This window comes from Chiloscyllium punctatum, chromosome 20 (genome assembly GCF_047496795.1).
Source record: "Chiloscyllium punctatum isolate Juve2018m chromosome 20, sChiPun1.3, whole genome shotgun sequence".
Lineage (NCBI taxonomy): Eukaryota > Metazoa > Chordata > Chondrichthyes > Orectolobiformes > Hemiscylliidae > Chiloscyllium > Chiloscyllium punctatum.
Window position 1 is genome coordinate 18585993 of NC_092758.1, and position 22887 is coordinate 18608879.

Sequence of the window (22887 nt, forward strand, 5' to 3'; positions counted from 1 at the left end):
AACTGTTTTGACCTAATCAATAACATTTGCATTTTGAAGTGCAGTACAATTTTCTACAATACACCTCAATATATAGGAAATATCAATAACTTTGTCAAAAAAAAGGACTATGATACTGATTCAGATTTAATTTAAAATCATTGCACTCTGTAAGTGCTTCAGTTGCCAACCACAGTTCATTCGGTGGCACTTCGGCCTGTGCAACAAGATTTCGAGTTCAAATTCCACTCCAGAACTTGAACATAAACATCGAAGTGGTACTACTGGAGGTATAGTCTTTCAAATGAAACTTTAAAGCAAAGTATTTATTGGGCCTTCATATGTAAAAGATCTCGTGGCATTATATTAAAGAAGAGCAGTAGCGTTATCTTGACAATATTTAACCCTCGACCAGCATCACAAAAACGTCACTACCACATTGTACTTTGTGTACTAATTGGTTTCCAACATAACATCGATGACTACTTCACTGGTGCTTTGGTACAATCTATGTGGTTGTGAGAGATGCTAGATAAATGTATTGCTTTTTTTGCCATTTCCTGAAAGAGGACCAGAAGTCCGAAAGGCAACAGTAATGCAATGGTCATGATATAATTTATATTCTTTCTAACTCAGCTTTGCGCCTACCTTTTCCAGCCTACATACTGATGGTAGGATCTCTTCACTGCTGGTCGCAGAAAGCTGCATTCTTTTCCACAATGATACACAATCATTCCATTAGCAAATATGTGAGTCAAATACCTATTGAAGTGATGTCAGTCAGATTACCTAATGTATGATAAGACACATAAGGGGCAACAAGGTAGCTCAATGGTTGGCACTGCTGCCTGTCAGAGCCAAGACCTGGATTTGCTTCCAGCCTTGGGTGACTGTCTGTGGGGGGGTTGCACATTCTGCCCTTTTCTGCCTGGGTTTCCTCTAGGTCCAAAGATGTGTAGGTTAGGTGGATTAGCCATGGGAGATGCAGGGTTATACTGATAAGGTAGACAGATGGGCCTAGTTAGGGTGCTCTTCAGAGGGTCAGTATGGACCTGATGGCAAATGGCCAGCTTCTGCACTGCTGATACCGTGCACAATAGAACTGTTGTCTGGAAGCCCACAAGTCCCAAATATAACCAAATACACTTGGACCTCTTTCTCTCTTCCTCAAAATATTAATAGATGGCCAAATAATTGTAACCTTAATCTGAGAAAACATCCTTGACTGGCTTCCTTCAGGCTTAGATCAGAGTGGTGCTGGAAAAGCACAGCAGGAAGGGCTTTTGCCCGAAGCGTCGATTTTCCTGCTCCTCGGATGCTGCCTGACCTGCTGTGCTTTTCCAGCACCACTCTGATCTAAACTCTGGTTTCCAGCATCGGCAGTCCTCACTTTTGCCTAGTTGATTCCTTCCTTCAGGCTTACATAAGGCAATAAGTTAACAGTAAATCTTGGTCTGCAGAACAAAGCCAATCCCCGGAACTTTGCCGAACTATTCTAAACCTATAAACCCCAAATTCCCTAGTGTGGATTCAACTGTTGACTATCCTAACAGAACAACATGTCTTTTGCATTGCATTACAATGGCTCCTCAAAGACACATGTCTATATATTAATTATAAAATTAAAGAAAATGAATAACTTTGCTTTGGAAATACTATTGCGAGAATTGTATCAGTGCTTATGAGGGTGGGGGTAGTCAAAATAAGTTTATTTTTATAGGGTGGGGCAGTAAGCGGTTAGTGATTGTGAATTGGCCCACTAAGCACCTGTAACGAAAAGCAAAGTTGCAACTGTAAACCAACACTGTGCTTAAAATAAGTAGTTCTGTCAATATAATTGTGGAGAGTCAATGCATTAGCCCTGAGTATAACATGTCAAAATATAAAACAGTTTAAAATAGGGAAGTTTGCTAGAGGAGGTGGAAGTATGACTATGTTCATCATTGTAAGTAAGTGCAGTATTATTTTCAAATCAAGGTTCAGAGTTGACTAAGGGTAACTTCAAAAAAATCCTGTTTTAGTTTACTAGGTTTTTCCAACAGATTAACATGGTGAACTTGGCAAGTTTATTTTGAGGTCACAGGTGGTAATCTTTTGGTGTAAAATGCAAGCAATTTGTACTGATTTCTGGACTGAGATTTTGCACCTAATCTTCTTGTCGTTTGCCATTTGATCCTCAATCTATGTTGGTGTAACAGACCACTGCCCGAAATAAATATTGGGTTAGTTTAATATTCTTCATTCATGGGATGTAGGTGCGAATGGCAAAGAGGTTCTCCAGCAGTTTCTGATCCCACTGTCAAATTCATGTCAGAGCTCATGGAGGAATATGTCATGGAATCTCCAATTAAGTTTTCCAGTTTTACCTGAATGGATTAGACAGAGTTCAGTGGGAGATGGAAGAGGTGTGGCCATAAACCCAGCATTGTACCCAAACCTGTCAGTTTGCATGTGTCTCCAACAGCATTCCTTTTAAAAGTCTGCTCAATGTAAAAGGACAGTGACTAAAGTTATGGCACAAGACAGCAAAGTACTTCTTACTATTATATTTCAATTTGTGGTCACTTTGTGGCATTTCAGTGAAACTTCTCTCACTAGTCTAAATGCTACAAAAGACAAATAGTTTGTCCCGTCTTTCACAAATTTATACCATTTTATGATATACAATAATAAATTACTGTAACAACATGTAATTTAGTCAGACACCAATTGAGTGTGTTTCAGAATCAATCTTTGCTTAAGTGCTAAGCTAGTGGGAAGGGAAGCTACTGTAATTAATCCAAATGCCCATGCATTAAGGATAGAAAAAAAGTTGTCTGTGCTTCTGATTACTAAATTGTTGCATCCTGGTGGAAATTATATGTGAATGGAGAGCAATCAGAATAAGATTGGGTTCCAACATGGCACCTTTAAGTGCCAAATGATTTTTACATTTAATTCCCTAAATGTGGAAACAGGCCCTTTGGCCCAACAAGTCCACACTAACCCTCCAAAGAGTAACCCACCCATCCTGACTAATGCACTTAACACTATGGGCAATTTAACTTGGCCAATTCACCTGACCTGCACATCTTTGGACTGTGGGAGGAAATCCATGCAGACATGGGAAGAATGTGCAAACTCCATACAGACAGTCACCAGCTGGAATCAAACCTGGGTCCCTGGTGCTGTGAGGTAGCAGTGCTAACCACTGAGCCACCATTTGAGGTTGGTCACTACTAATATGAGAAACTTTGCCATCTGAGCAACATCTAGCAGCACTTGAGGAACCACGCCTTGGAGTAAGTTATTGCCTTTGCCAACTGGCATTAGAAAGGGAATGTATTGGAAGAATACAAAATATTTTTGATTGATGTAAATCATTGCGCAGAGGTTTTAAGCCAAAATTATTTGCAGGAAGTTCAACCATGTAGAGTATGCAGGGTGATGATTCATTGCATAGGAAGTAATTCTGAGACAATTCTTTCAACTTAGGGGAAAGAACCACGGAGACAAAGCTATCGACTTAAACCATCCTTTTGAGTGTTGCAGCTGCCACATATTGAAACATGCGTCTGTATGTATTTTTATAGCTGCCAAGGAAGTTCACATCTCACAGGGTTATTTATGTTAATTTCCTCTTAAACAGGAATAAACTGCATAAAGTAAGAATATCCCAGTTTGCGTAAAACACATTCAGGGTACAAATTGATACAGGATGTATAGGATATCCCAGCAATGACTCCATTTCAGTCACAGTGGAAGAACAATGAAGTTCCATCAGCATGTTTGCAACAATCTATTCATTCTATAGAAGATATTTTAAACTCTCTTATCAAAGTGAAGCAGTCTGTCATTTCTCAAACTGAGGAGGGCTTGAAGTAATGGGTACTTACAAAAAATGATGGAAATCTTGGGATATTGATGAGTTAAATACTACCCCAAGTTATTGAGGACTGACTTCAGCTAGGGCAATAGCTGGAATGTGCTATAACTAGATTCCAAACAACATTCCTCAACATATTACAGTTCGAGATGGTGTACTGCAAATCATTAAGCTCCCCAGGTGAGGGGGCATGAACTAGCTCCCCTTCTTTATTTGCCCACCCCTTGGTTAGTCACAACATGGTTAACTTATAAAGGACTTTTCCCTGGTGGATATCTTTTTTCCCCTGACTGAATGAATTGATGTTTAAGAAGTCAATATAAGCAGGCGTTCTTGATTTAATGTATGAGTCTCTTTGTTAGTTACTAAACATAGAAGAAATAATAATGTGGCACACATACACACAGATTAGGAATAAGAAGTGATCCCAAAAATAAGAAAAATGTCAATGAATTAGTCTGGAGTGTTCATGAAGAATAGATGCTAGAACATTGATAGTTAACCCAGGCTATTTCAGGATTCTTGACTTTTCAGGTTAGTTGAAGTCGTTTTGTTCTGTTTCCTTTTGATGGTGATTGGTTGGGAACTCTCAGAGTGAGATTCTTTCTGATGTCCTGTCTCCTTTTGACTGGCTTGTTGGCTAGCTTGCTGTTAGTACATAGAGTGATGATGTGGAGGAGTCAGTGTTGGACTGGAGTGGACAAAGTGAAAATCACATAACACCAGGTTATAGTCCGACAGGTTTATTTGGAAACACTGGCTTTTCATCAGGTAGATGAAGGAGCAGTACTCTGAAAGCTAGTGCTTCCAAATAAATCTGTTGGACTGTAACCTAGTGTTGTGTGATTTTTAACTTTGCACAGAGTGAAGGAGTCCTTATACCTTCAATGAAGGCGTGAATAATGGGGGTGTTCTTCAATAGTAACTTTCTCAACACACTAGTCCTCGAACCCAGGTTATTACCTATGGAACTCATTGTCTAGTAGTTGTTCTTCCACTAGCACACCTCCTGTCACTTGATGGGATTGATGTTCCAGCATTTTGACCAAGCAAAAGTGCACAAGGAGTTCCAAGTCAGGATTGTATTTGACTTGAATGGAGACTAGCAGTGTTGCCATGTGATTGCTGCCCTTGTCCTTCTTGGGGGTAGGGGTCACAGGTTTAGAAGGTGCTCTCAAAGGAAAATGGTTTTGTTTCTACATTGGTTTTTGATGCTGTCAGTGACATTCAGTTGAGTTTGCCATGTGACTCAGCCCTCTTCTACATTTTGATGTCCAACAATGATTTGATTTGATTTGATTTATTATAACACCTACTGAGATACAGTGAAAAGTAGATTTACAAGGATGTTGCCAGGGTTGGAGGATTTGAGCTATAGGGAGAGGCTGAACAGGCTGGGGCTGTTTTCTCTGGAACGTTGGAGGCTGCGGGGTGACCTTATAGAGGTTTACAAAATTATGAGAGGCATGGATAGAATAAATAGGCAAAGTTTTTTCCCAGGGTGGGGGCGTCCAGAACTAGAGGGCATAGGTTTAGGGTGGGAGGGGAAAGATATAAAAGAGACCTATGAGGCAGCTTTTTCACACAGAGGGTGGTAAGTGTATGGAATGAGCTGCCAGAGGAAGTGGTGGAGGCATTTGGATGGGTATATGAGTGGGAGGGTTTGGAGGGATGTGGGCCAGGTGCTGGCAGATGGGACTAGGTTGAGTTGGGATATCTGGTCGGCATGGACATGTTGGACCGAAGGGTCTGTTTCCATGCTGTACATCTCTATGACTCTATGTCTAACCTGCCCACCCTCCGCAACACACATACACACACACACACATACACACACACACAGTGGTTACAGTCAGTTTTTAACCCTCGTTTGTGTATTTGTGGAAGACTAAAACATTTTATAAAAGCCTGCAACAAGGGGGCTTTTTGCTGAGAGGGGAGGATAGCTCCTTTGTTACATCTTCATATTATGTCTCTCTCTTTCAGTTTGAAGTTTTCCTGATCCTCTATGGGTGTGACATTCAATGGGTTCCACAGAGGACGTTACCAGATGTTACCAGAATATAATTCACATCTGCAGTATTTTTAGTCTTGCAAATTTATTTATAAAATAAATTGTGATCATAACTTTAAAAAATGTCCTTAATACTTTGGGGTTATGATCCATCACCCTGACAAGTTTTACAAATCGTCTCATTGATTGCAGACTAAAAGAAAACCCTGCATAAAAATAGCCAACACTAATCTGTCTCTATTCTGAAATCCGAATTCTAAAAATGATATTGATATATCAAAGTTATGTACCTTTCAACACACAGTTCTTTGAAATAATTAATCACATGGCAACGTAAACTTCCCTAAATCCTCTTTGAATGACCTGTGGAACTTATTCTCACTAGCATGTCAGACATTTTATTTCAAATTGTAATAACTTGCTGATTAATAAAGTCATAGAATCATACAGCATGGAAACAGACCATTCAGTCTGACCGATCCATGCCAACATTGTGCTCCCAAATTAAATTATTCCCATCAGCCTGCATTTGGCCCATATCCTTCCAAAACATTTCTATTCATGAACTTGTCCAATTATCTTTTAAACATTGTAACTGTAACTGCATCTACAGTTTTCTCTGGCAGGTAAAAACAATGACTGCAGATGCTGGAAAGCAAATACTGGATTAATGGTGCTGTAAGAGCACAGCAGTTCAGGCAGCATCCATCGAGCAGCGAAATCGACGATTCGGGCAAATGTCCTTCATCAGGAATAAAGGCAGTGAGCCTGAAGCGTGGAGAGATAAGCTAGAGGAGGGTGGGGGTGGGGAGAGAGTAGCATAGAGTACAATGGGTGAGTGGGGGAGGAGATGAAGGTGATAGGTCAAGGAGGAGAGGGTGGAGTGGATAGGTGGAAAAGGAGATAGGCAGGTCGGACAAGTCCGGACAAGTCAAGGAGACAGTGCTGAGCTGGAAGTCTGAAACTAGGATGAGGTGGGGGAAGGGGAAATGAGGAAGCTGTTGAAGTCCACATTGATGCCCTGGGGTTGAAGTGTTCTGAGGCGGAAGATGAAGTGTTCTTCCACCAGGCGTCAGGTGGTGAGGGAGCGGTGGTGAAGGAGGCCCAGTACCTCCATGTCCTCGGCAGAGTGGGAGGGGGAGTTGAAATGTTGGGCCACGGGGCGGTTTGGTTGATTGGTGCAGGTGTCTCAGAGATGTTCCCTAAAGCGCTCTGCTAGGAGGCGCCCAGTCTCCCCAATGTAGAGGAGACCACATCGGGAGCAACGGATACAATAAATGATATTAGTGGATGTGCAGGTGAAACTTTGATGGATGTGGAAGGCTCCTTTAGGGCCTTGGATAGAGGTGAGGGAGGAGGTGTGGGCTCAGGTTTTACAGTTCCTGCGGTGGCAGGGGAAAGTGCCAGAATGGGAGGGTGGGTCGTAGGGGGGTGTGGACCTGACCAGGTAGTCACGGAGGGAACGGTCTTTGCGGAAGGCATTCGTTTGGCCGAACTGGTCCTCACCCTTAACAATTTCTCCTTTGAATCCTCCCACTTCCTCCAGACCAAAGGCATAGCCATGGGCACACGTTTGGGCCCCAGCTATGCCTGTCTCTTTGTTGGCTATGTAGAACAGTTGATCTTCCGTAATTACACCGGCACCACTCCCCACCTCTTCCTCCACTACATTGATGACTGCATTGGCACCACCTTGTGCTCCCGCGAGGAGGTTGAGCACTTCATCAACTTCACCAACACATTCCACCCTGACCTTAAATTTACCTGGACCATTTCTGACACCTCGCTCCCCTTCCTGGACCTCTCCATCTCCATTAATGACGACCGACTTGACACTGACATTTTTTACAAACCCACCGACTCCCACAGCTACCTGGATTACACCTCTTCCCACCCTATCTCTTGCAAAAATGCCATCCCGTATTCCCAATTTCTCCGCCTCCGCCGTATCTGCTCCCAGGAGGACCAATTCCACCATAGGACACACCAGATGGCCTCCTTCTTTAGAGACCGCAATTTCCCTTCCCACGTGGTTAAAGATGCCCTCCAACGCATCTCGTCCACATCCCGCACCTCCGCCCTCAGACCCCACCCCTCCAATCGTAACAAGGAATGAACACCCCTGGTGCTCACCTTCCACCCTACAAACCTTCGCATAAACCAAATCATCCACCGACATTTCCGCCACTTCCAAAAAGACCCCACCACCAGGGATATATTTCCCTCCCCACCCCTTTCCGCCTTCCGCAAAGACCGTTCCCTCCGTGACTATCTGGTCAGGTCCACACCCCCCTACGACCCACCCTCCCATTCTGGCACTTTCCCCTGCCACCGCAGGAACTGTAAAACCTGTGCCCACACCTCCTCCCTCACCTCTATCTAAGGCCCTAAAGGAGCCTTCCACATCCATCAAAGTTTTACCTGCACATCCACTAATATCATTTATTGTATCCGTTGCTCCCGATGTGGTCTCCTCTACATTGGGGAGACTGGGTGCCTCCTAGCAGAGCGCTTTAGGGAACATCTCCGAGACACCCGCACCAATCAACCAAACCGCCCCGTGGCCCAACATTTCAACTCCCCCTCCCACTCTGCCGAGGACATGGAGGTACTGGGCCTCCTTCACCGCCGCTCCCTCACCACCCAATGCCTGGAGGAAGTACGCCTCATCTTCCGCCTCGGAACACTTCAACCCCAGGGCATCAATGTGGACTTCAACAGCTTCCTCATTTCCCCTTCCCCCACCTCATCCTAGTTTCAAACTTCCAGCTCAGCACTGTCTCCTTGACTTGTCCGGATTTGTCCGACCTGCCTATCTCCTTTTCCACCTATCCACTCCACCCTCTCCTCCTTGACCTATCACCTTCATCTCCTCCCCCACTCACCCATTGTACTCTATGCTACTCTCTCCCCACCTCCACCCTCCTCTAGCTTATCTCTCCACGCTTCAGGCTCACTGCCTTTATTCCTGATGAAGGACTTTTGCCCGAAACGTCGATTTCGCTGCTCGTTGGATGCTGCCTGAACTGCTGTACTCTTCCAGCACCATTAATCCAGTTTTCTCTGGCAGTTCATTCCACACACGAACCACTCTGTGTAAAAATGTTGCCCTCGTGCCTTTTAAAATCTTTATCCTGTCCTCTTTAAAATATGCCCCCTCATTTTGATCTCCCACACCCTAGGGAAAAGACCCTTTACATTCACCTTATCTATGCCCCTCATGATATTATGAACCTCAGTAAGGTCACTCCTCAATTTCCTATGCTGCAGTGAAAAAAATGTTCCAACCTTTCCGGTTTATTTTTATATCTCAAGCTCTCCATTCCCAGCAACATCCTGTTAAGTCTTTTCTGAAACCTGTCCAGCTTAATGATATCCTTGCTATAAAGGGGCGACTAGAACTGCACACAGTACTGTAGAAGAGGTCTCACCAATGTCCTGAACAACCTCAACATAATGTCCCAGCTCCTATTCACAAAGGTCTGAGCCATGAAGGCAAGTGTGCTAAATGCCTTTTTAACCGCCTGTCCAACGGTGACACAAATTCCAAAGAATTATGGACCTGAACCCCGAGGTCTCTCTAATCTACAGCACTACCCAAGATCCTACCATTAAGTGTGTAAATCCTGTCCTTATTTGTAGTACCAAAATAAAATGTCTCCCTGTCTCACTTCTTTTTGATTTTCTTTTCATTGTTCAACTTTTCATCGTCACTGACCCCTCAAAATGCTGGAAGTCTGTCTGGTTCAAAAGATGAGCTTTAATCAATCAGGTTGCTAGATGTATCAGAGCCTGAAGGACCAATTAGATGCCGAGAGAAGAATCCAGACACAATCTATTGGACTCTGAAGACAAAGTAAAACAAATTCAGACAGGATGCTAAACGTGAAACCCATTTGTTCCCTTTTGCTTTGTGTTGCTTTTGTAAATTTCACCCTATTCAGGAGAGAGATGGGCAGAGAGACTATCTGCCAAAGTCTTCATAATGTAACAGGAGTCTTCATAATGTAACAGGAAGTATGACACCAAGATTTCATGAAGTTGGCTGACAGCAATAGACTGTTCTACTGAGAAATAGCACACTTTGTTTTACAAAGATAGGAGAACATTTCTGTCTACATGAAATAGAGAATATTATTCAACTGGGAGTGATTAAACGGCAATAGTCCAATTAAGGAAATCTGATTAACCATAATTCACGAGAACAAACTTTGAGCTGTTTATAACTATCACCTCAACTCTGAGACTAGAGTACTGCTTTGAAATCTCTTCAAGTAGCTATTACCTATTTTTATAACATAAACAGTCAAGTTTCTGCCATGGTTTCATGCATTGTTTTGTGCTAAAATGAGTAAGCATCAATTTTCAGACTCTTCCTGGCATTAATGCCTGAAGCCATTCACCATGAAAGATAAACAATTTTAGCATTTTTACTATAGTTGATGTTCAGCTGAATACAGAGAAATCCGGCAGTTGTTTCATAAACGTTCATAATGATTGACAATAGTTATGCCCAGAATGTAATCTTTTTCTGTGCTCTCTGCCTTTATTGTTTTAATGATGGAAAATCTTGGGCTGGTCAATGCAGAAGTTAGAAAATCCAAGCTCCTACTATGTGAATCTTTAAAACACAATTACATATATCCATCGCACTCTAGGGGCAGAATCTTCTTAAGGCACTGAGGTCTTGACTGTCATCTTAAAGGCTGACGAGAGACTCAAACTGACTCTTATGACTGGTCTCTGGGCGAGAATCCCCAGTTCATTATAATTTGGAAGGGGTACCCCACTATGGTTGTGATCTCAGATAATGAGGGATGAGCTGACTATCCTTCTTCATACAACCCCACTCTTGATTATTCAAAACAAGGTTAATTTAACCAGGATCCCTCCCTTTGTGGATACTTTTTCTTAATCCAAATAATTTAAATAAGACAAATTAACTGGGCTTTCTTAAACAAAAGAAGAGTAAATAATAGCTACCAAATATGAAAAAAGACAATAAAATGCAACACACAAATTAGACATGTGAGTTGAGCAAAAAGCTAGTAGCTAAAAAGATTAGTATCTTGTTCCGTGATGTGGTGCTGGAATGTTATAGCCATTAAGTTAACAATACCAGTAATGTCGATGGTGATAGTGAAACAATTGATTTCAAGGTTCTTGGCTCTGCAGTTGCTTTTGTCCTGTTGTCTGCACAGCAGTTACTTCACTGATTTGCCTGACTTCTAGTACTCAACATGAGGAAGATTCTTTCTTTACTTGCAGCGCATGTTGTCTAATGCTCTCTTCAAGCTGTGACCTTCACAGTACACGAGTCTGCGTTAGCACATCATGACACTAACACACAATGACCAGGAGTTATCTTTGGCCTTTAAGGTTATTTTTGTGTATTCCTGCAAGGGTAAAATTTAAACATGTCAGCTGCTGGGGACATAACCCACATGGATGGCTACCTGCTGATATGATTTGGAGGAGTCACTGTTTGACTGGGGTGGACAAAGTTAAAAATCATATAACACCAGGGTATAGTCCAACAGGTTTATTTGGAGGCACTAGCTTTCGAATCACCTGATGAAGAAGCAACACTTTGGAAGCTAGTGCCTCCAAATAAACCTGTTGGACTATAACCTGGTGTCGTGTGATTCTTAACTTTCTGCTCATAAGGGTAGTTAGCCCCTTATCAACCCTTCCTCTATGTCTCTCTCTCTCTTTGAAGTTTCCCTTATTCTTTCCAGATGTGCCATTCCATGGGTTCACATGAAGTTTGCCGGACTATTACTGAATATGCATTTCCATAACTACCTTTGGGCTGTATGTCTTATTTGTAAAAACAAATGTGTTATAACTGAAACGTCAGCATGTCCATAAGTAATCCATAGTTATGTCCTGTTGTTATGACAACACCAGCCAAAACCACTCACTAATTCATCCAGTGGTGCAGCTAGTCCCTGGAATCAAGAGCGCCGGGGCAGAGTCTCACTCAGAAAGAGCTGCAGGCCAATAGAGCATTTTGCAGGATGCTGCCTGACCTGCTGTGCTTTTCCAGCACCACTCTGATCCAAAAACCGCTGGCCAATTAGAGACCATAACGCACTAAATGGTAGGATCCTGGGTAGTGTTGTAGAGTAGAGAGACCTAAGGGGTCCGGTGCATAATTCCTTGGAATTTGTGTCATCGTTGGACAGGGTGGTTAAAAAGGCATTTAGCACACTTGCCTTCATTACTCAGACCTTTGAGAATAGGAGCTGGGACATTATGTTGCTCAGTGGCACCACAGAGGGGGCTATGGCTGTTGGTGAAAGAGCACCCCAGAGTTCATGATTGCAGGAGATCTAGTACTGAGGAAATTGCCATCAGGGTACTGAGGGCAGCGATGTGTGGTTTCTCAGGTTGGGGGACTTGGGCAGATGGTCAGAAGCAAGTATAGAGAAGTGGCTCCCAGTGGGCATCTTTGATCAAGTAGTCCCCAACCCCTTGCCTGTGGTGATAGGTTGCCCACAGTGTGGCATCTGTTAGAATTGGTGCATGGTGACCAGTGGGTCAGACCTTATTGGCATTTCCTTACCCAAAAGGCTTATGCAGTGACTTGATTATGGTTCTCCTTGGTTCTGTAACATGGTGATGGGATCTCCATGAGAAAACATTTAGGTTAGGAAGGCCTCTGACTCTCATTTTCTTCTGACAGATATTTGACTTTTGGTCTATGCCTTCAACTTTGTTGCCAAATTGAAATTATGAACCTACATAGATTAAGACTTTGTGATCTGTAATGAAAGTGTTAATGTGGAGACTTTCACTGGTTGGATGTTATAATAAGAATCAGAAGGCAGTTCACCACTGTCTTCTCAAAGATAATTAAGGGTGAGCGATAAATCTTGGAATTACCCACTTCCCATGAATGAATAAAAATAATTGTAAATACGGGTGACCACTGGAATTCTTTTCAGCAGCTTGAATGAGACAAAATGTTTCTCTCAAAAACCTGAGAATCTCACAAAACTCATGTTGAACTGAACTAAACCTGACAATATTAGAATAGTAACGTGCCATGATAGTCAAAGCTCTTCTTGTAATTTTAAATTTTCCCTGCTTCAAATCTTAGTTTTACTGAATTATTTTCATTGAACTATTGCAAGAAGAGTGTTGGAGATCTCTGGAATCATTTCAGAATAGGTTCACATTACCTTGAAGTGGAGAGTTCTATGTGGGATCTTACTCACTTTCCCAGCCTTGATGGGTTACTCCAGTAACACTGTTGGATTTAAGCACTTTGCAGCTTCAGGCATCCATCTGTGGCTGTGAAGCTAGTGAGGAAACTATAAAAATAATGACAAAACAATTGAAGGAACTGAGGAGCAGTCAGTGATTACCAATCCCAGGGGAAGTGCCATTTTTAAACATAGATAAGTTTGACTATTCGGAAGCTGCCAATAAATAGGAAGACTTCCCATTATCCAGGAAATGATGTGTATGTTTTACAGTTTATTACAATAGATTTTCCCAACAGGTTACATCAGGGCATTTCTGTTTTTGTTTCAGTTTTATCTTGGAATGTGGCTCTTTAGTTAGTCTAAATATCTTGCTAAAGTTGGATAACAAAAGGATTTGCCTGTACCTATTACTCTGTAAGAATTCTGCCAAAAGTAATCAATTGCATGTTAAGATCATAAGAAATAGGAGCAGGAATAGATCGTACAGTCCTTCACTGAGTTAATGGTTGATCTTCTACATAAAAAAACATTTTCCTGTGCTATTTCTGTATCCCTTAATATCCTTTAGGGTGGCACAGTGGCTCAGTGATTAGCACTGCTGCTTCATTGCACCAGGGTCCCAGGTTTGATTCCAGCCTCTGGCGACTGTCTGTGTGAAGTTTACATGTTCTCCTCGTGCCTGCATGGGTTTGCTCCTGCAATCCAAAGATGTGCAGGTCAGGTGAATTGGTCATGCTAAATTGCCCGTAGTGCTAGGTGCATTAGTCAGAGGGAAATGGGTCTGGGTGGGTTACTCTTTGGAGGGTTAGTGTGGACTGGTTGGGCCAAAGGGCCTGTTTCTACACTGTAAGGGATCTAATAAAAAAACTCTAATCTAATAATATGTTAAAATTTATTGATGTCGGTCTTGAACATACTCAATGACCAAGACTCCACAGCCTCTGGACAGAGAATTCCAAAGATTTTGTTTGAAAGAAATTCCCCCGTGTCCCATTCCTAATTTGCTTGTCCTTTATTCTGAGACTGTATCCCCAACTCTAGAACTCACAGCCAAGAGGATCATTCTTCTTGCAGCTGCCTCCAAGAATTTTGTATATTTGAATGAGATCACTTGTAGCATCATAGAATTTTACAGTGCAGAAGGAGGCCTTTTGGTCCATTGTATCTGTACCAGCTCCTGAAAGATTTATCCAGCCCATTCTTGAGCACTATCTCCGTAGTCCTCCAAATCAATCACTTTCAACTATATATCCATCTGGTTTGAAACCTCATATGAAATCCGCCCTCACCACTCTCCCCGTCAACACTTTCCAAATCCTAGCAACTCTCTAAGTTAAGAAACTTCAGTACACCTCACTCCAAGCTCTCTTGCTGACGATCTTGAAACTGTCGTCAAGATTAGAGTGGCACTGAAAAAGCACAGCAGGTCGGGCAGCATCCAAGGAGCAGGAAAATCAATGTTTCGGGCAATAGCCCTTCATCAGGAATGAGGCTGGGAGCCTCGGGGGTGGAGAGATAAATTGGAGGGGGTGGGGGTAGGGGGAAGGTAGCTGAGAGTGCAATAGGTGGATGGAGGTGGGGGTAAAGGTAATAGGTCAGAGAGGAGGGTGGAGCGGATAGGTGGGAAGGAAGATTGATAGATGGGACAGGTCATGAGAACATGCTGAGCTAGAAGATTGGAACTGAGGTAAGGTGAGGGGAAGGGAAATGAGGAAACTGGTGAAGTCCACATTCATGCCATGGGGTTGAAAGGTCCAAAGGCGGACAATGAGGCGTTCTTCCTCCAAGTGTCAAGTGGTAAGAAAGTGGCGATGGAGGAAGCCAAAGACATGCATTTATCTCCCATTTATCTCTCCACCCTCGAGGCTCCCAGCCTCATTCCTGATGAAGGGCTTTTGCCTGAAACATCAATTTTCCTGCTCCTCCGATGCTGCCTGAGCTGCTGTGCTTTTCCAGCACCACTCTGATCTTGACTCTAATCTCCAGTATCTGCAGTACTCACTCTCACCCAATCTTGAAATTGTGACCACTAATTACTGACATACTAACTATTGGAAACAGAATATCTTTCTTTACCAAGTCAAAATTATCCATCATTTTAAAGCATAAATAAAGTGATCGCTTAGTTCACTTTGCTCCAAGGAGAACAAATAAATCTCTTGAAGATGATTCTGTGGCAGATCCATTAGAGACAATAAGAGAGCTCATTTGTAAAGACGTAAATATCTCAATTTAGATGTTACTCACCCTGAATGTTTAACAGAAAGGAACAACGTATTGCTAATGTCAATTAAATCTATATGACTCTAGGATAACCAGCTATAACCTAGCTGGTCAGCACATTTAAGCAAAGCACTGGACAAATTGAACAGGCCCAATGGTCTTGAACTCCCTTCATAAATAATCGCGTCTTTCCAGCATCCTCTTTTTCTTTAAGGCTCAACTGAACTAATACTTTAATCACTCGCATTATTATCTCCTTTGATGGCTTGGTGTCAAGTTTAGTCTGTTTTTGCCCCTTGAAAAATATATTTTCTTGCATTAAAAGTGTTCTGTAACTACAAGTTGTCTTTATGTTGCGTAGAAATATATAGGAGATAATCAACCCCAAGACAGGTTCTCATTTTGTTGAGGTGATGAAGGTAATGTGAATAGCACATTTTATTTTGAATAGCAAAGTGTTGGCAGGGGCTTGTCCATCTCCATTTTCAGAATAACTCATCAGGGCTCTTTAACCTGTCCATCATTTGGGATGTTTAGTAGGGAGTTCACAGTGTAGGAGAAAATCAATGAGATGCAAGCTTAAAGATGAGGTAAGTAACTCAGTGTGAGCCAGAATAAAGCCTGGGAACTGTTCAGTCTAGTTTACCTTTGTGAAATGTTGGCCTTGCCCACTGAGGAAGCTGGCAATTAATCCTGAGATAACCCTGTTCCTCATTGCCAGCACTACCTGACACTCCAATGTTCAGCTGAACTGTAATGAGATTCTAAAGCTTAAACATAAAGCAGGTGTACTATACATAGGATGATAAATCGCTGGTAGTCAGTTATAAGGTAGTAATTCATATCCTAAACCACAGGAACGGAACTTGAACAGTTTATGAATATTATCGAGACCACAAGGCTGAATTACTACTTTGAAATCACTGTTGGACATTTATTACTCTTTAGAATATACAATCCATAGTTTATTTTATTTAAAGACTTTATTTTAATGGATTAAGGTTTTGTGCCAGGCAGGCTAAGTACGGTACCAATGTGATGTAGGTGAAAGGGTAATAAAGGTGATAGCAAAACAGGAGCTGCAACTATGTGAAATCACATGACCGGCACTATAGTACCCTTTTTTTCTATGGTAGAATAAAATGAAAATATACTTTACTCCAAATATAATAAATAGAAGACTAAACAGTGCATAGTGTTAGGACTTCAACTACATTTAGTGTGCACTGCTGCCCAGAAAGTGTCCTATAAAGAACTGTATTTATAATTCTGTTAATGTGTAACAAGGCTAAAATCTATTGGTGTTGATTAGTTCTCAGTGATTATAGAAAAGATTACTAACTATAAAACATGGTGCGTTTAAATTTCATAGTATTCAGTGTGAAGACGCCTGTCCTCCAGTGTTTGGTAGCTAATCAGCATTTATATGATGGGTGCAGAGGGTGACACCATTATCCTTGTCCAGAATGGAAACATTGGATAATTTGCCCGATCCTTCACATCTGGTGTCTACACTTCTGGAGGTAACTGGGTTTGATTTCATGAACACAATTTGCCTCATGTTACTATCTTCCACCTAATGCTGGGGAAATAATCCTGCCACATAAGTGACGGATTCTGCTGCAATCTTGGAGACTCAGTTAAAACTATAAGTTTCCACCCAGCTCCAATTTAACAGCTGACATGGATGTGTCAACATTCATTCCAATATTACCACAAATGATGTTACAAGCAATGAAGAGGGAGATAAGTCCTGACTGTTGGTAGGTGTTCCTTGCTGGAAAGTGTGGTTACCAGGTGAGGACAAAACTGGGGGAAAAGTTAACTCTGGATCCCCAAAAATGGGTGGCAGAGTGGCTCAATGGTCGGCAGTGCTGCCTCACGCACCAGGGACCTGGGTTCGATTCCACCGTCGGGCAACTGTCTGTGTGGAGTTTGCACATTCTCCCGTGGGTTTCCTTCGGGTGCTCCAGTTTCCTCCTGCAGTGAAAAGGATGTGCAGGTTAGATGGATTGGCCACGTTAAATTGTCCATTGTGTCCAGGGAGGTGCAGGCAAGGCGGAGTAGCTGTGGGAAATGCAGGTTGATGGGAATAGGGTAAGTGGTTGGGTCTTGGGTGGGATGCTCTTCGGAGGATCAGTGTGGACTCAATAGGTTGAGTGGCCTGCATCCACAATGTTGGGATTCTGTGGTTCTGTGAATGAACAGTGTGCAGTGTCATGAGGGAAATGAGCAATGGGAAGAAGCCTGTTGCCACTAGTGTTCTCTCTAAGCTGAATGGAAATGCAGCCCCTCAGCAATCAATAAAATATCATGCAGTTTAGTTGGCAGGTCATGCACAACCACCATTCCCTTTCTGATAAAAACCGAAAGAACTGTGGATGCTGTAAATCAGAGACAAAAATAGAAATTGTTGGAAAAGCTCAGCAGACCTGGCACATCTGCGGAGAAAAATCAAGAGTTGATGTTTCAGATAGAGTCATAGAGATGTACAGCATGGAAACAGACCCTTCGGTCCAACCCGGCCATGCCGACCAGATATCCCAACCCAAGCTAGTCCCACTTGCCAGCGCCCAGCCCATATCCCTTCAAACCCTTCCCATTCAAATACCCATGCAAATGCCTCTTAAATGTTGCAATTGTACCAGCCTCCACCACTTCCTCTGGCAGCTCATTCCATACCTGTACCACCCTCCATGTGAAAAGGTTGCCCTGTAGGTCTCTTTTATATCTTTCCCCTCTCACCCTAACCCTATGCCCTCTAGTTCTGTACTTCCTGACCCCAGGGAAAAGATTTTGCCTATTTACCCCATCCATGCCCCTCATAATTTTGTAATCCTCTATAAGGTCACCCCTCAGCCTCCGACACTCCAGGGAAAACAGCCCCAGCCTGTTCAGCCTCTCCCTATAGCTCAACTCCTCCAACCCTGGCAACATCCTTGTAAATCTTTTCTGAATCCTTTCAAGTTTCACAACATCCTTCCGATAGGAAGGAGACCAGAATTGCATGCAATATTCCAACAGTGGCCTAACCAATGTCCTGTACAGCCGCAACATGACCTCCCAACTCATGTACTCAATACTCTGACCAATAAAGGAAAACCTATCAAATACCTTCTTCACAATCCTATCTACCTGCGACTCCACCTTTAAGGAGCTATGAGCCTGCACTCCAAGGTCTCTTTGTTCAGCAACACTCCCTAGGACCTTACCATTAAGTGTATAAGTCCTGCTAAGATTTGCTTTCTCAAAATGCAGCACCTCGCATTTACCTAAATTAAACTCCATCTGCCACTTCTCAGCCCATTGGCCCATCTGGTCAAGATCCTATTGTAATCTGAGGTAACCCTTGTCGCTGTCCACTCCACCTCCAATTTTAGTGTCATCTGCAAACTTACTAACTATACCTCTTATGCTCGCATCCAAATCACACAAAGCCATGTTAACTATCCCTAATCAGTCCTTGCCTTTCCAAATACATGTACATCCTGTCCCTCAGGATTCCCTCCAACAACTTGCACATCACCAACGTCAGGCTCATTGGTCTATAGTTCCCTGGCTTGTCCTTAACACGCTTCTTAAACAGTGGCACCACATTAGAAACCTCCTGTCTTCCAGCACCTCACTTGTGACTATCGATAATATAAATATCTCAGCAAGAGGCCCAGCAATCACTTCTCTAGCTTCCCACAGAGTCCTAGGCTAAACCTGATCAAGTCCTGGGGATTTATCCACCTTTACCCAATTCAAGACATCCAGCACTTCCTCCTCTGTAATCTGGACATTTTGCAAGATGTCACCATCTATTTCCCTACAGTCTATATCTTCCATATCCTTTCCTCAGTCGATACTAATACAAAATCCTCATTTAGTATCTCCTCCATTTTCTGCAGCTCCACACAAAGGCCACCTTGCTGATCTTTGAGGGGCCCTGTTCTCTCCCTAGTTACCCTTTTGTCCTTAACGTTTTTGTAAAAACCCTTTGGATTCATCTTAATTCTATTTGCCAAAGCTATCTCATGTCTCCTTTTTGCCCTCCAGATTTCTCTCTTAAGTATACTCCTACTTCCTTTATACTCTTCAAAGGATTCACTCGATCTAATCTGTCTATACCTTACATATGCTTCCTTCGTTTTCTTAACAAAACCCTCAATATCTTTAGTCATCCAGCAGTCCCTATACCTACCAGCCTTTCCTTTCACCCTGACAGGAATATACTTTTTCTGGACTCTTGTTATCTCATTTCTGAAGGCTTCCCACTTTCCAGCCGTCCCTTTACCTGTGAACATCTGCCCCCAATCAGCTTTTGAAAGTTCTTGCCTAATATGACCTTTCTTCAGAACTAATGATGGCAAGGAAAATGTCGGTTTATTTGCAGCAGATAGGGTGGGGGGAGAGGGTAAAGAGTAAACAATAAGTGGGGATAGAGCCCAAAGAGAGAGAAGAGCAGTTTCACAGACAAAGAAGTGGAAAACGATCTGGCTAGAGGGGTGAATAGCTGTTAATGGGGACTCTTAATGGCTAACTATGGATTGTGTGTAATAGCAGACAATGTAAAAACAAGGCCTGGTTTGTGGAGAATGGGGTAAGGACATGGGAGAGCACAAACCCCAAAATGATTGAACTCAACGTTTCTTAAATGTAGAATTATGTAGTGCAACAACCGTGAAGGGACTGTGCAGTTATGGGATTGGTTAACTTGTGATGCGGAATAATGCGAACAGTGTGGGTTCAATTCCCACACTGACTGAGGTTACCATGAAGGTTACCTTCTCAACCTTTCCCATCATCAGAGCTGTGATTCTTTGGTTCAACCACTATCAATCATCTCTGTCTAATGAGAGAGCAGCCCTATGATCACTAGGACTATGTTGTCTTTATTTTACTGAGCAGTGCAATCAGAGAGTCGTGCAAAGCAAGGAGAAATGCAGTGGATCATCGGTTACCTCACCCAATCTAATCTATCTTTGAATGAAAGGGGAAAAATGTCTGAAAACAAGACATTTATTTTTAAATTGTTTGTTTTCACTAAATATCTGAGAACAAGGGTCCTATTAGTTCTAATTGTAACACTGTTTCACCAACATATAAAATGTAAAATGTTGAAACCCCAGCACCGATCCCTGTGGCATACCACTTATTACATCTTGCTAACCACAAAATGACCCAGTTATGAATATTGTCTGCTTCTTGTTACTTAGCCAGTCTTTTATCAATGTCAAGATGTTACTCACGACATTAAGAGTTTTAATTTTCTGAAATAATATTTGATGTGGCGCTTTATCAAATGCCCTCTGGAAATCCAAGTCTACTTGATCACTTTTATCCATAATATATGTTAGTTCCTGAAATAAATTGTTTAAACATAATTTCCCTTTCAAAAAAACCCTTCAAGGTCTGATGACCTTGAATTTTTCAATGTGCCTTGCTATGACATATTTAATAATAGCTTCCAAGATCTCCCTATGATAAATGTAATACTAACTGGCCTGTAGTTCCATACTTACTGTTTCCCTCCCTTTTCAATAAAGGACTTTATTTAAAGGACTATTTTCTAGTCTACTGGTTAGGATACAAGAAATAGAAGCATGAGTAAATATAGAGAGTCTCTCAAGCCTGCTCCATCATTCAATAATGATGGTGATCTTATGCCACTTGCTAACCTTTTTCACAGACATCGAGAATGTATCACTGCCTTATATTAAATCATTATAGAATCATAGAGTCATACAGCATGGAAACAGACCCTTTGGTTTAACCAGTACATGTCGAACATAATCCCAAACTAAACTAGTCCCACCTGCCTGCTTCTGGCCCAAATTCCTCCAAACCTTTCTTATTCTTGTATCTATTCAAATGCCTTTTAAACATTGTAATTGTACCCACATCCACCACTTCCTCAGGAAGTTCATTCCACACGTGAACCACCCACTGTGTAAAGAATTTGCCCCTCAAGTCTTGTTAAAATCTCTCCCCTCTTACCTTAAAAATGTACCCACAGTTTTGAAATCCTCCCTCCTAGGGAAAAGACAACTAACATCAATTCTATCTATAATTCTCATTATTTTGTAAACCTTCGTAAGGTCACCTCTCAACCTCCTACGCTCCACTGCAAAAAGTCTCAGCCTATCCAGCCTTCCTTTATAATCAAACCTTCCACACCCAGCAACATTGTGACAAATCTCTTCTGAACCCTCTCCAGCTTAATAATATCCTTCCTATAACGGGGTGACCAGAACAGGACACAGCATTCCAGAAGAATCTATATTCTACAATTCAGTATCTACAGGCCTCTGGAGTAAAAAGGAGTAATGACTCACAACCCTTTGAATAAAGAAATTTCACCTCATCCTGGAATTAAATAGTTGCTTGGGAGAACAGAATTTGAATATTGCTGAAGAGAAAGCTGAGTTGCTGAAGCTTTATGTCTTGCACTCATCAGGACAAACACAACAATGCTAAATTTCAAACAGACATACCAACTTCTAAGACAGGAGGAAACAGTACTGATTAAAACAGTGAAGCATAGAAAATAGGAGCAGGAATTGATCACATGGCCCTTTGAGCCTGCTTTCGCAGTTAATATGAGCATGGCTGGTCATCTACTCATTACCCTGTTCCTGCTCTCTCCCAATTCCCTTTGATCCCTTTAACCTTGAAAACTCTATCTCCTCCATGTGGTGTTTTGGCCCCCATCACTTTCTGAGGCAGAGAATTCCACAGGCTCACCGCTCTGTGGATGAAGAAATTTCTCCTCACCTCAGTCCCATATCCTTAGACTGTGAACACTGTTTATGGATTCTCCAGTACAGGGCGATCCCTGTATCTGTGGGTCCGGTTACTGGTGGTTCCACTTACCATGTCCCGAACATATAAAAGGGAACATTTCAGAACCAGGGACCAGGAGGCTGCTGGGAAGGTATGTTTCCCATTGAAATGAATGGGTTTGCTCCTATACGCGGTTTCAGCCTTCTGGGGTAGGTCCTGGATTGTATCCCTGCGGGTACGGGGGGACTACTGCAATTAGTAATATCCTTCCTGTGTTTACCTTGTCTCATCCTTTTGGAATTTTACAGGTTTCTATGAGATTGCCTCATCATTCTCCTAAACTCCAGCGCATGTAGTCCTAACCGATCCAGTCTCTCCTCATAGGTCCATCCTGCCATCCCAGGAATCAGTCTAGTAAATTTTTGTTGCACTCCCTCCACAGCCAGAACATCCTTCCTCAGGTAAGGAGACCAAAGCTGCGCACAGTGCAAGATTAAGAGTGTGTTGCTGGGAAAGCACAAAGGTCAGGCAGCATCCGAAGAACGGGAGAATTGAGCTCATTTCTGATGAAGGGCTTATGCCCGAAATGTTGATTCTCCTTCTCCTCAGATGCTGCTGTGCTTTTCCAGCACCACACTCTCGACTCTGATCTCCACCATCTGCAGTCCTCACTTTTTCACAGTACAGGATTAGTTGGCAAATCAATTCTGATTGGCCAAGTATTGCTGTGGAAATAAATCGAGGGTCTACAGGCTCCCAAGTCTCCTGAGTAATTTTGACTAAAAGGCACAAGGCTTGAACAGATTCTTTTGGTTTGCAAAGAA